At 33.3% G+C, this 12,581-nt stretch overlaps 1 protein-coding gene, 1 long non-coding RNA gene and 1 pseudogene across 2 annotated transcripts in view; 2 read left to right on the forward strand and 1 right to left on the reverse strand.

The window, feature by feature from the left end:
- The window catches only part of LOC127702084 (beta-1,3-galactosyltransferase 1-like), a 139,937-nt gene that overhangs the window by 104,207 nt on the left and 23,149 nt on the right, over window positions 1-12,581 (reverse strand). The gene's annotated exons all lie outside the window — the stretch shown is intronic.
- Window positions 1,434-2,943, forward strand: LOC127701976 (E3 ubiquitin-protein ligase TRIM33-like; annotated as a pseudogene).
- Window positions 4,799-7,678, forward strand: LOC127702094 (uncharacterized). Its single transcript, XR_007982280.1, has 3 exons — window positions 4,799-5,778; window positions 6,508-6,640; window positions 7,496-7,678. It is a non-coding gene; the product is annotated as an uncharacterized LOC127702094 (long non-coding RNA).

Raw genomic sequence — 12,581 nt, forward strand, 5'->3', positions numbered from 1 at the left:
GTAATGAAATATTCCGTACATATACAGTGTACTGACTTAATCAGTATCATAATGAATTGTGCAATGAATTTACACATTGTTTTACGTAGCAAGAAAACAAGCTCAGTGACCTCACTTTTTCTTTTTCACGTACTTGTATTAAGCAAAGAAAACAATCTCTTTTATCATCTTCCAGTTCAAATAAAGCAATTTTTTTTCTTCTCGGCCGGAATATATATATATAAATTATATATATATATAATATATATTTTTATAAATTAAGATAATTTTGCACAACACGTATCTGTGGCTGAAAGCCAGCTCTTATAAATTTCATAAATAGTGCTATATATAGTTTTACACAATTCATTTTTAACGCCCTTTATAGCTTGCTGTTCGGTGTGAGCCAAGGCTCCGTGTTGAAGACCGTACTTTGACCTATAATGGTTTACTTTTACAAATTGTGACTTGGATGGAGAGTTGTCTAATTGGCACTCATACCACATCTTCGTATATCTTTAAAGTACAGTTTGGCAAACTTTAAAGAAATTCTTTCATTTTTAGTTTAAACCACCGAACTACCTTATTACATAGAATAAATATGAAAGCTCAATGGCACTAACATATAAATAGATAGGATTTTTCTTTATTATGCTTTGTTATTTCTATAGTATTTAGTTTTGCTGATTTTATATTGTGTGATATTCTAATAAAATGGTAAAACGGTTAACCTTTTAAATTATTCAATATGGTTATCTCCTCAAGTTCAAAGTAGTTAGATATCATGGTATACTATGGTCGAAATATAAACTTCGACAATTCAAACGTGTATGTATTTACATTACACGAATATCAATACCAGATAAATTTGCTTTTAAAAGAAATATTTCAAACGGTTCAATACTGCTATTGAAAATAGGCCTTTAATTCAATGTAAATTTTTCACTTGATATAAGTTTAAAAGGAACACTGTTCCGATCAATTCTTTTCTATGGTTAATGTATTTAAATGATAGTTGTCCCGTGGTTTTGTCTATATATGCATATACACAAACATTAAAATATATGCCAAACTGAACATATACAGCGGATAAAATCAAACTTCAATACTATAAACATAAAATATATGTGAAGTCGTATAAGGATATTATGATATGATATATTGAAAAGATGGGTGTAAAACTTAGACGACATGATATAGTAAAATTAGTGACTTGTAAGATATGTGAACGTTCAATGACTAAACCCAAATGTCTGAATTGTATGCATTCATTTTGTGAGCAGTGTTTATCCGCATATATTACCAAGTTAGTAGAGAGTGAGGGAAAGTCTTTACAATGTTTTAAATGTCCGTCTTGCCAAACAGATAATAAAATTCCTGATACGTCATTACCGATCGAAACTTGGGTACGTTTCTTTTCCTCAAGTGCTATCGTTACTTTTCTCTTGGAGAACATGTCTTTGGAAAATTCTCAGAAGTGTGACCCTTGTAAGCGATGTGACAACATGAAAGATGCTACGTCATGGTGCAAAGATTGCGGCGAAACTCTGTGCGAGAGCTGTGCTAATTATCACACTAAAGTGAAAATGCTTATGGATCATACAATTGTTACATTAGACGAAATGCGAAAATAACCAAAACAGATTGCTGACACTGACGAATTGTGCTCCCAACATGGTGGAAAATACGTAGAAGCGTTTTGTGACGACCACACTGATATATGCTGCGTCGAGTGCATATCAGAAAATCACAGACAGTGTAAAATGGTCCGAACTTTAGAACAGGCTTCTATGGGTATCAGAACAAGACTGGATCCGCTAGTTTATAGAATGAATGAATTAGAAAAACAAGCTGTTTCCGTTGTTGAAGACAGGAAAACCAACATGGATGACATTTTAAAACAAAAGGAAGACATTCTTACTGAAGTTAATAAAACAAGAACAGACATGCAAAGTTACTTTGAGACACTTGAAACAAAACTGAAAGAAGAAATACATCAAACACACGAGTCGTTGACCGAAGAACTTCAACTGCAGACTCGGAATTTCGAACATATATTTAACAATTGCGATAATGGAAAAAGAGTTCTTACTGCCTCAGTAGATTATGGATCTGACAAAGATATCTTCCTTACTGCTTTCAAACTCAGAAAACAATGTGAACTTCACGAACTTTACATCAGATCACAAAGTGAGAACATTTTACGCCATGACTATAGCTTACATATGAACGTGTCAATAGAACAAAAATCAACCAACATAGTCCCTTCATTCTACAAAGATATGCACGTTTCAGTGATTGCAAATATGTCGGGCAAATCTTGGTCTGATACTGGGCATTGTTGGTTTACAGGTGGGATATTCTTACAAGGTGGTTTAATCGTAATGGCGGATTACCGCAACCGGAAGTTGAAGTGCTTCAATACGACATATACGATGACAAATGAACTTGTTCTACAGGATAATCCATGGGATGTATGCTTTTTAGAAAGTGATGATTTAGAAGGTGACACTATGCTGGTAACGTTTCCTAATGATTCAAATGCGAAAGTCGTAAAGATAGACAATGGAGGGTTCTACAAGATGACGAGTATGAAATTGGCAGTGGTGGCCATGGCTTGCACAGAAATGGGGATAGTATCTATATAGCTTGTTCAAATGAGAATAGGATGCTAAGTTTGAAAACAAAATCTATTTCGACTATGCCTGTCGGAAATCGAGGAGCGAGATATGTGCTAAGTACAAAAGCATCAAGCATTTGTTATTCTACAAAGGCATCCGTCACATGTCATGATAAGAAAGGGCAAGAGATATTCCGATATAAAGACCCGGAACTCTGTTCTCCACGTGGGATAGCAAAAGACGCAGAGGGGAATATTTATGTGTGTGGAATTGATTCAAATAATGTGCATCAGCTTCTTCCAGACGGTACATTTGTCAAAATTGCCCTTTCAGGCAAGGATGATATATATAATCCGTATGCAATTCTATTCCAACAGAAAAACACACGATTTATTGTCACTCAAATGGACTCTGATATAGTCAAAGTTTATGAACTTGTCACCAAGTGGTAGACAAACTTCAGTCTGTAGTACAAGATTAGTGTAAAACTTTCAATGCTAATCCACGTTTTCCTTTGTTGAAGTTTCAAGAGTATAATATATAGATTTATTGAAACATTTCAAAAAGTATAATAAATAATCGTATTCATATTATCAAGCATTTTACTAGTTTCTTTTTCTTACCGTGACGGAGAACCCTTCAGTATCACAAAAGTTTACACATTTTACCTATTGATATAAAAAAAGTACAGGTTATCAAAGCTGAAATACACATTTAAAAATTCCTAGACCGAAGAGTATACAAAGGCTCAATTTTTGGGGCGGATATGTCAGAGGTTACATTTTTTTGTATCTTCAAGAGTATTCGCGATAGATTTGAAAAAGAAACAGATTATATGCATTACAGCTTGTATACTGAAAACAACCTGTGTAAAGTTTTTGATATATTGATGTATCGTATTCTTGGCAGATTTGTTGAATACATTATTTTAAAGTCGTTACTATAGAAATAAATAGATGTGGTATGATTGCCAATGAGACAACTCTCCACCAGAGACCAGATGAAGAAGAAAGCAACTATTTTTCACCGTATGGTCTTCAACAATGAGCAAATCCCCTACCGCACAGTAGTCTATAAATTGCATCGAAATGACAATCGAAAACTAATCAAACGAGAAAACTAATTATGTATTATGTACAAAACAATAAATGAAAAACAAATATGATATAAAGCAACAAACGACAATCGCTGAATAACAGGCTCCTGACATTTTGATGGACACATACATAATGTGGCGGGGTTAAACATATTAGGGGGCGAAATCAGGGACAGGTGTGCAACAGAACTAACTGTACAAAACAAGAAACGAAAACATATATGATGAACAGCAGTGAACACCAACAAACAACTAGATATCTTTTTTTTCAAAACATCTTAGAAACAGCTTAGATTGTCTCCATGTCATATGAAAATAACCCTTGCTTTGCATTAGAACGTAAATCTGAGTTTGATTTTAACATGCTAGCTCTCTAGATATAAGCTTTAATGGTTCGAATCCCGCTGAGGGAAGAAATAAGGCTAAATTTGAGACGAATAAAATATAAATTATGGTGTTAGCCCTGTATAACCATGTGTTATCCGATGGAGAATGTCTGTCATAAAATTGTCACATGTTTACACGTGTATATATATATATATATAAACAAGTCTAAATTGAAAACAACGTTCAAACCTATGATTGCATTGGATAAAAACCGCAATTTTTATACGTGTGCATGCAAAACAAATTTCTTGTTAGAGGGGTCTAAATACAGCACAAACAACATTTTCCAAAAGACCAAAAAAGTGAAAAAGTATATTTTAACAAAACGCATTTGACTAACATGTCGAACAACAAATGTTCTTAAACCCTGCTGACTGCCATTGGCGATTGCCAAATAAACGGATCACCGATGTAATAAATGGATCTTAAATATAAATTTAATACTAAACAGAAAACAATAAACTTGCGGAAAAGATGTTATACCGCAAACAAAAGGTGCAAAGGTTTTTGTACACCATATCCGGATTTCGACAATTAATGTCTCTTCAGTGATGTTAGGAATATATGAATATCTTCCGTGAGAAGTGAAACCGGTAGGAACAATGTGAACAATGTGAACGATTTTTAATACAACTATATATATGCATTTTCTTCTTTTTTATTTTCTTATATATATTTTTTAACTTGGAATTAATCATATATGTATCATTGTTTTGTTTTGCAGAATGCCTAGGGGGTGACGGGAAATGTTATTCTATCATAAACCAATCTGACTGGGGTGTAGAGTGTGTACAGTATTCCTGCAGTAGGACGAAAGGAGTTCTTCAGCTTTCATCACATTCACCGAACTTATTTTCGAGGATAGTGTTTAACGTGTCTATTCCTTTCCAACTGCTCTCGTGTCGATTTGTCTTTTCTTTTATTAAATTGTTGATGTTTTCAAGTGAGAGAAGAACAAATTCAAGTCTGATATATTTGCCACAATTCACTTTGGCATTATTTCTATACATACTAAAATTACTTTGTGGACAATATTCGAAATACTGCGTTTGATTGACGAATACTAGATGTGCGAATCGCTTTCTATGTAAAAAAAACATAGCCGTATATCTATATCCAGATTTTCATACGTACGACACTTTTCTAAAATACCTTCATCCGGTGCTCTCAAGTCATAAAGTTTGAAAGCAGAATGTATAAAACGATTGGGAACATAATACCCAAAAGACATGAACAGAACAACAGAAGTATCACAGGGTCAACTTTACCAGACCTGACAACTATCCCTATTTATGGTGGATATCCCCCAAAAGAGGTCTTGGCCTGAATTTTGAAATTCTTAATCATATAAACTGAACACCTAAAAACAGGCATTCAAATAAGTTAAAAGGGCATTTAAGCACATATATATATATATACCCATTCAAACAATATAGTAGTGATTAAAAACACTTATGACAATATAAGAGGAGCATTATGTCCTCCTGCACTTAAAATCCACCATGGAGATTTTGAAAAGTTGGCAGGTACGGGGTTGCAACTTTAGTTCAAAGTACAGTTACATGATTTATGAACTGGAATTTTAATGTGAGACATAATGAGTCAACTTGAATTAGGCCTTTATGGAAATACTGTCGTCTTGGCAGATGTTTGAATCGGGGACAAATAGTTAATCAGCAACGGTAACACTCAGTGGTATGCATTTTTAAACATGTCTTTAATCATCATTGTTACTTGTTAACACTTTACGGAATATAAACGCAATGTACCATTTTTCAAAAATAATGCAAGTTTTCTAACTTAGTCATTCTTAGGAAAACATTTAAAAGGGTCTAACGTGATTGGTTGTTGCACATTCCTGTTTCCTTACGGAAGTTTGTTAGGGTTCTGCTAATAGAGTACAGTAATTTCATTTAATAAATTCTATTTGTATTTGACCTACGCAAACTTTGCGTTCTATGCTTTGACGTCCTATTTCTTTCTGTTTTTATAGTAATTCTAGCACGATTGTACTTAACTTAGATAGAGGTCGTTAATCTTGGATTCGTTATATAATGCTATATAATTATACAAGTAGATTTTCAGCTTGTCCGGCGATTTATAGATGTTCAAATAAATACTACAAATTACACCTAACTTTTTTTTTGTGTTTTGACATTTATATTTAAAGGATCTATTTCTAAAATTTATCTCAGGAATGAATTACTTACTATTTTTTCTGCAGATAAACTCCACCATCTATAAATACATTGACAAGTTCGATCTTTGTCAAAATGCATGTAAGGAAAGTAAAGAACACTCTAAACACAAAAAAGCTAATCTTCTTAAAGCACCGAATTTTAAAATTTTAAAGAAGTGTTCGATTAACTGAATACCCCTGTACTCATCATATTCTACTACACACAACATTATTTTATCAAACAGGATTTAAAGACGCATCTTGGCAGTGTCACTCTGTTGGTTCTCAATGGGATGAAAATACAGAAAGTCAGTGTGTGACCAAATCGTGTAACGTCGAAGGTTTAACTTAATTATTTCGAAAAGATAATTAAACATGGTGAGTAAGTATATTAATAAGTAAAATGAATCGACAGCAAGATGAAAAATTTATTTTGAAAATTATTTAATAATCGTAATTGAGTACAAATACACTTTGTGGATTACAAAATTTCTCAGTCATATGGAATGAATGAATTAATTTGTGCTTTATTCTCCGAGTCATTGTTATCAAAATAAGAATGTAGAACATCACTGAAGTTGATAAAATTGACGTTCGATTTCATTATGTAAATATGTACTTAATGCACACTTTCTGATTCAATAAAGAACAACACTTACTATTTTAATATAACAACAAAGTTTACTTATTCAAAAGAATACATTGCTCACTATCTCAATATTATACAACACTTAGCTAACTTATCCAATGTAATACAACGCTTGAGCTTTTCTTTTTTCAATATCAATATAATACAGCAGTTACTTATCTCATACAAAACAATATTTACTTATTCAATAGTATACAAGTGAACGTTTATTTTTAAATATAATGAAACATCTTATTACTTTGTTTGCAATGGATTACCGTGATTTCCTAGTTGAATAAAAAAAAAATATTACACAGTCAAGTGAAGTAACTTCAGTCTCAAATAAGGTCATACCACGATAGGTATTCAAATTCCTTGCTTTTTCATTCTTGATTAACAATGAAAGCCAATAATAAATAAAAAAATTAACCCAAGAATTCAAAAATAGTGACCGAACAATATATAATGATTCACCAGTTCCCGTAAATCTAATTTACAATAAGTTGATTCTGCCAATGTCAATTTCTTTTATTCTGTTGTGTATTGCATAACTATAAAAGTAATACAATAATGTTAATAAAAAATGTTTTATTTTTACTACACAGAATGCAGAGATATACAAGGTAAATGTCGTCAAGTCGGCGATACTGGATTTAATGTTAAAACGAATGGTTTACTGTACGTTGGCTGCACGTGTAATTACGAGGACGAGAAAGTTATGTACCAGTGAGTGTCAATCAGCCTCTGAACTCCCCTAGGAGATGTAGACAATTGACAACTTCGTTGACACAGCAAAAATATTTTTAATATTGAATAAATTCACATATTACCATATGCCCTACTATTTATGCCAATGTGAACCCTGTTTGTGTTTTCATGTAAATACTAGTATACGTGGAAGCAAGATAGTGTTTTTCTTTCGGAACACCTCATAGTAGTACAGCTTTTATTGGGGTTAAACGTGATTGTCTAAACTTAAGTTTTCATTATTGTTGAATATAAATTTAAAGGAGAGCAGGATATTTGTCAACGAGACAGTCTCCCAACGACAGAAAACCGACACACATTTAGGGTTTTGCTGATGTTGTTTCGATCATAGTAATCTTGTTTGGGCATCTGTCTTGGACAGAAATTTACCTTTTTAGTTGTGTCTGATTTGTATTTTCTGTAATTTTTTTCTGCTCAAACAGTCAAGGTATGATCCCTTTGATGATTTAAGGGGCTTCTACATCCTTGGCTTTCAAATTTTTGGTTTTAAGTGTTTCTGATGAAGGTAAATTCAGATAAGCGCTTCGATTCAGACGCATAATATTTATCAAGTGTTATTTTCCCCTATATATACCGTGTCCAGCGCCCTAGACTACTCGACCACCTAGGCTATATAAAAATATAGCTTTCAGAAAGCTATATTTTTATATAGCCTATGTAGTCGAGTGTCTTTCAGAAAGCTATATTTTTATATAGGCTATGTGGTCGAGTGGTCTAGGGCGCTGGACACGGTGCCTGCGGTGTTGCCACGATGTCACAGAAGCAAGGGAAGAACAAAAATTTGCTAACGCAAATTGGAAGATCTAACATTATTGGGCTAAATTTGAGACGAATTATATATATAGTATGGTGTTTGCCCTGTATAACCACGTGTTATCCGATGAAGAATGTCTGTCATAATGTTGTCACATGTTTAGACGCGTATATATACGCCTAAAATGTGTACAAAACAACACCAATATTAAAAAAAGGAAACATTAAATATAAGTATCTATAACTATTTCGGATCATAGTTATCCTTCTCATCAGTATATGGATGTTAAATGAATCATATCAATCTGATTTAACTGAAACAATCTTTACAGTTATACAATTAAAAACCGAACAACTCTTGTATTAAAATGACGTAGGTTAAGTATTTACAACAGAGGTTGCATAGATATGCTTCTAAAAAGACTAGTTATTTCAAGAGAGACTGCATAGAAATACATTCACAATGAATATCACTGACCGATTTGAACTGGATTAATACTAAAATTTCAAATTTGACAAAGGTTAGGTAATTACGACAGAGACTGCGTAATTATAAATCCCAAACGAATAGCACTGTTAGATTTGAACTGATATAATTTTGAATTTCAACTTTTGACGAAGGTAAAGTAATTACCACGTAGCTGCGACCTTATACATCACAAATGGATAGCACCGTGCGATTTAAACTGGTATAATTCTGGAGTTTTAAAGTTGACTTAGGTAAAGGAATTACAACAGAGACTGCGTAATATTACAATTCAAATGAAAAGCACTGCGCGATTAGAACTACACCTTTTCCGATTGATCCCATTTGGTGTGAACGTTTTCAATTTTCGTATCCAAAATCTTTCCCGAATAAGTCTGTCCTCCCTAAACCTTTTTTAAAATATATATATTCAGTCTAGGTGGCAATGTGGTCTAGAACGCTGGACAAAACGCTGAACAAAACATTGCTTCCGCAAATTTGCAGATTTAACATTGTTGTGCTGATATTTAGAGTAGTTATATATATATTCCTAAAAAAAATGCTAATTTTTGTTCTTCCCTCGCCGGGAACCGAACTCATGCTATTGGGATATCGAGACAACACCGCCTGCACTGTGTCCAGCGTTCTAGACCACATTGCCACCTAGACTGAATATATATATTTTAAAAAAGGTATGCGTTATTGAAGTGCCATTCCCCCCCCCCCCCCCGGAGAAAATTCTTGAGGGTGTAGATGCAAAATCTTGTTAGATGTATACCATGCTGCCTGCTTTCAAAACCAATAGGACGTGTAGTTTTAGAAGAGGTGACAGAAGGAAACGCTTTTTAAACTTATTACTTATTGTGGAGGTATTCTTCCTTTCTCAAAACAATAAAACCATCGATTACTAGATTGGCTGTTGGGTCAAGAGATAAACATTTTTTCCCGATTTATTTTTTATATATTGTTGTGTATGCATTTTGTTTAAATTTATAAGAACATTTTATGGTCATTAATTTCATAATTTACTAGGCCAAAAAGGCGGAGCTAGACCGTGAAATAACAACTTATGAGATGGAAGTAAGAGCACTGGTATAAGCTCCTCCCATTCTTTGCTTTTCCTATGACAAGCGACACACGGCGGGACGGGAGAGTGCAATAACTAAAAAATCATTCAGTTAACGCACTCCTCTAAAATTAACCGGAGTTAACTCACTCGAAGATCAAAGGAAAAATTACCATTCATGTTACAAAATATTCTTAAAACATCAGCAGTTCTCAACCTGATATTCATGTTATATTTGCCACCGGACATTACACACGATACATCCATCCATATATTACTAATCAGAGAAAAGAAAATTGAATCAATATAAAGTGAAAATCAACTTGAACTCATTTTTACTAAATCAACTAATGCGGAAAAGAGTATTGCTATATATATGTATAGGGAATTTTGACAAAAGTTGAAGGAAAAAAGGGGGGTGGGTGGGAATGCCAAATCGCATGTAAAAACCTATGATATGGGTCATCTCTGATTTTTCCAACTGGTCCATTTGGGCCATGATTACTTAGACCACTATCTTCTATTTGTACCTAGTGTGGTAAGAATTTATTACCTTGGGAAATATTTGACATAATATATTGGTTTGGGGTTAGGAATGTCAGACTTAAGTTTGGACCAAAGGTAGGCCATCCGTGGGATACCCCCACTAGTACATTTGACCAATGTTACCTAAGGCAATTCATTCCATTTGCACCTAGTTTGGCCTATTACACAAAAAAGACCCAGTCCCATTTTAAACTGTTTAGCAAATATTCCAGCTATTGAAAAGAGACTTCAATGATTGTGAAATCTTGTGTCTTGGACTTTTTTGAGGAAGGATGGTGTTAAATTGAATATTGTGAGTTGTTACCAGTTTATACCAACATGTCATTGCAAAAATAAACTCCAAAGGAGTGCTTCTACTTACAAGTAGTATGTTCTTAATAAGCCTGATAGTATGATTGTAAGTAGCGTTTTAAATGGTTACATATTTCTGTCCCGCACCGGAATGTACTTGTTGGGCATTTCTTAAACTACGTATCCTACTTCCTGACGACACTTTTTCCCGTATTAAAAATTCACATCGTGCTTTCCCCACATTGACATATCTCTTCAGGTGTGTGGGCTACGGGTTAATGATAAGGTTAAACTTTAAGAGGGTTAGATGGAAAAAAAACTTAATTGATTAATATTTAATTATCATCCTTATAACATAAAAATCCAATATTATGTTTTCTTATCGTGTTTTCTAATGAAAATTAACAGAATAAAACATATACCTCTTGCTTTATTAACTACATTACAAAAAATGACCAATACCGTGTCTGGACCTGCGTCGATGCATGCATTGATTGAGGTAACATGTAAACGTTGTCGTTGATTCATGTCTGTCATATTTGTGATTCCTAAATTGTTTTGCTATAAATTATGCCGTTGGTTTTCTCGTTTGAATTACTTCACATTTTTCATGAGGGGGTCTTTTATACATGAAGCTGTCTATAATACGGTATGGGTTTTTATACAACATGGCATGACCTATAATTATTTACATCAACGTCACATGAACTCTGATGGATAGTTGTCTCATTTACAATCATACCACATGCATCTCCTTTTTTTTGTATTAAAGCATAATTGATTTTTCCCTTTCGTTGAAGCCACGAAAACTTTGCTTATACAATTAAAACTGTAGAATTTAAAACTAATTTAAAACTAACGACAAACAGGAAATGGCTGCACGGCAGAGGTAAAAATGGCTTACTCGCTACAACTCAACATTATTATGTTGCAGACTAAATATAAAATCATTCCCTCAATTGAAATCCACGAAAATATTGACAAGCATTGTCCTTGTACAATGAGTGTTGTGAAATTTCAAATTATCGGCAAACAGGAAGTGTCTGCATGGCAGATGTTGAAATTGCTTACACGCCACAACTTAGCATTTATGAGGGTCTGGATGGGGTTTACAGAATAGAGAATAATGGACAAAACATGCAGAATCAAGGGAAAAAAATATAAAGAATAGAGAAAAATAGGCAAACATTTTTATAAGGAATAGAGAAAAACGGGGTGCTAAAGTATAAAGAATAGAGAATATCAGGAAGAATTTATAAAGAATAGAGAAAATGGCTAAAAAATTTAAAGAATACAGAATTGAGGACCCCCAATCCAGACCCTTATTTATTTATCCAGCAGTAGAATAAATATAAAATCATTCCTTTGCATAGATGCCAAGAAAACTTTGACGAAAATATACTTGTACAATGAGTGATGTAAAAAAAAATCAAACAATTGGCAAACAGGAAGTGTCTGCACGGCAGATGTAAAAATTGCTTACACGCTACAACTCAATATTATAAAGTTGTACACCCAATAAGAAATTTTCCCTTGCATTTTGAAGCAAAGAAAACTTAACGAACGTTTTCTACCCAAGAAAAATTTTAATTTCATTAAAATCCGATTATTCTCAGTGACTGTTAATATTCAATTTTAGTTTAATGACCTCGCACCAAAAAGGTAGTATTTGATGTAAGAAGGGACATTGAATATGGAATGTACAAATGTATGTGTAACTCTAATTTTGAAATTAATTGATTTAAACTGTAATAAACAAACCACTAAAGGCATTACTCAACGATTTCATGATTTACATCCA

This window comes from Mytilus californianus, unplaced genomic scaffold (assembly GCF_021869535.1).
Source record: "Mytilus californianus isolate M0D057914Y unplaced genomic scaffold, xbMytCali1.0.p SCAF_5, whole genome shotgun sequence".
Lineage (NCBI taxonomy): Eukaryota > Metazoa > Mollusca > Bivalvia > Mytilida > Mytilidae > Mytilus > Mytilus californianus.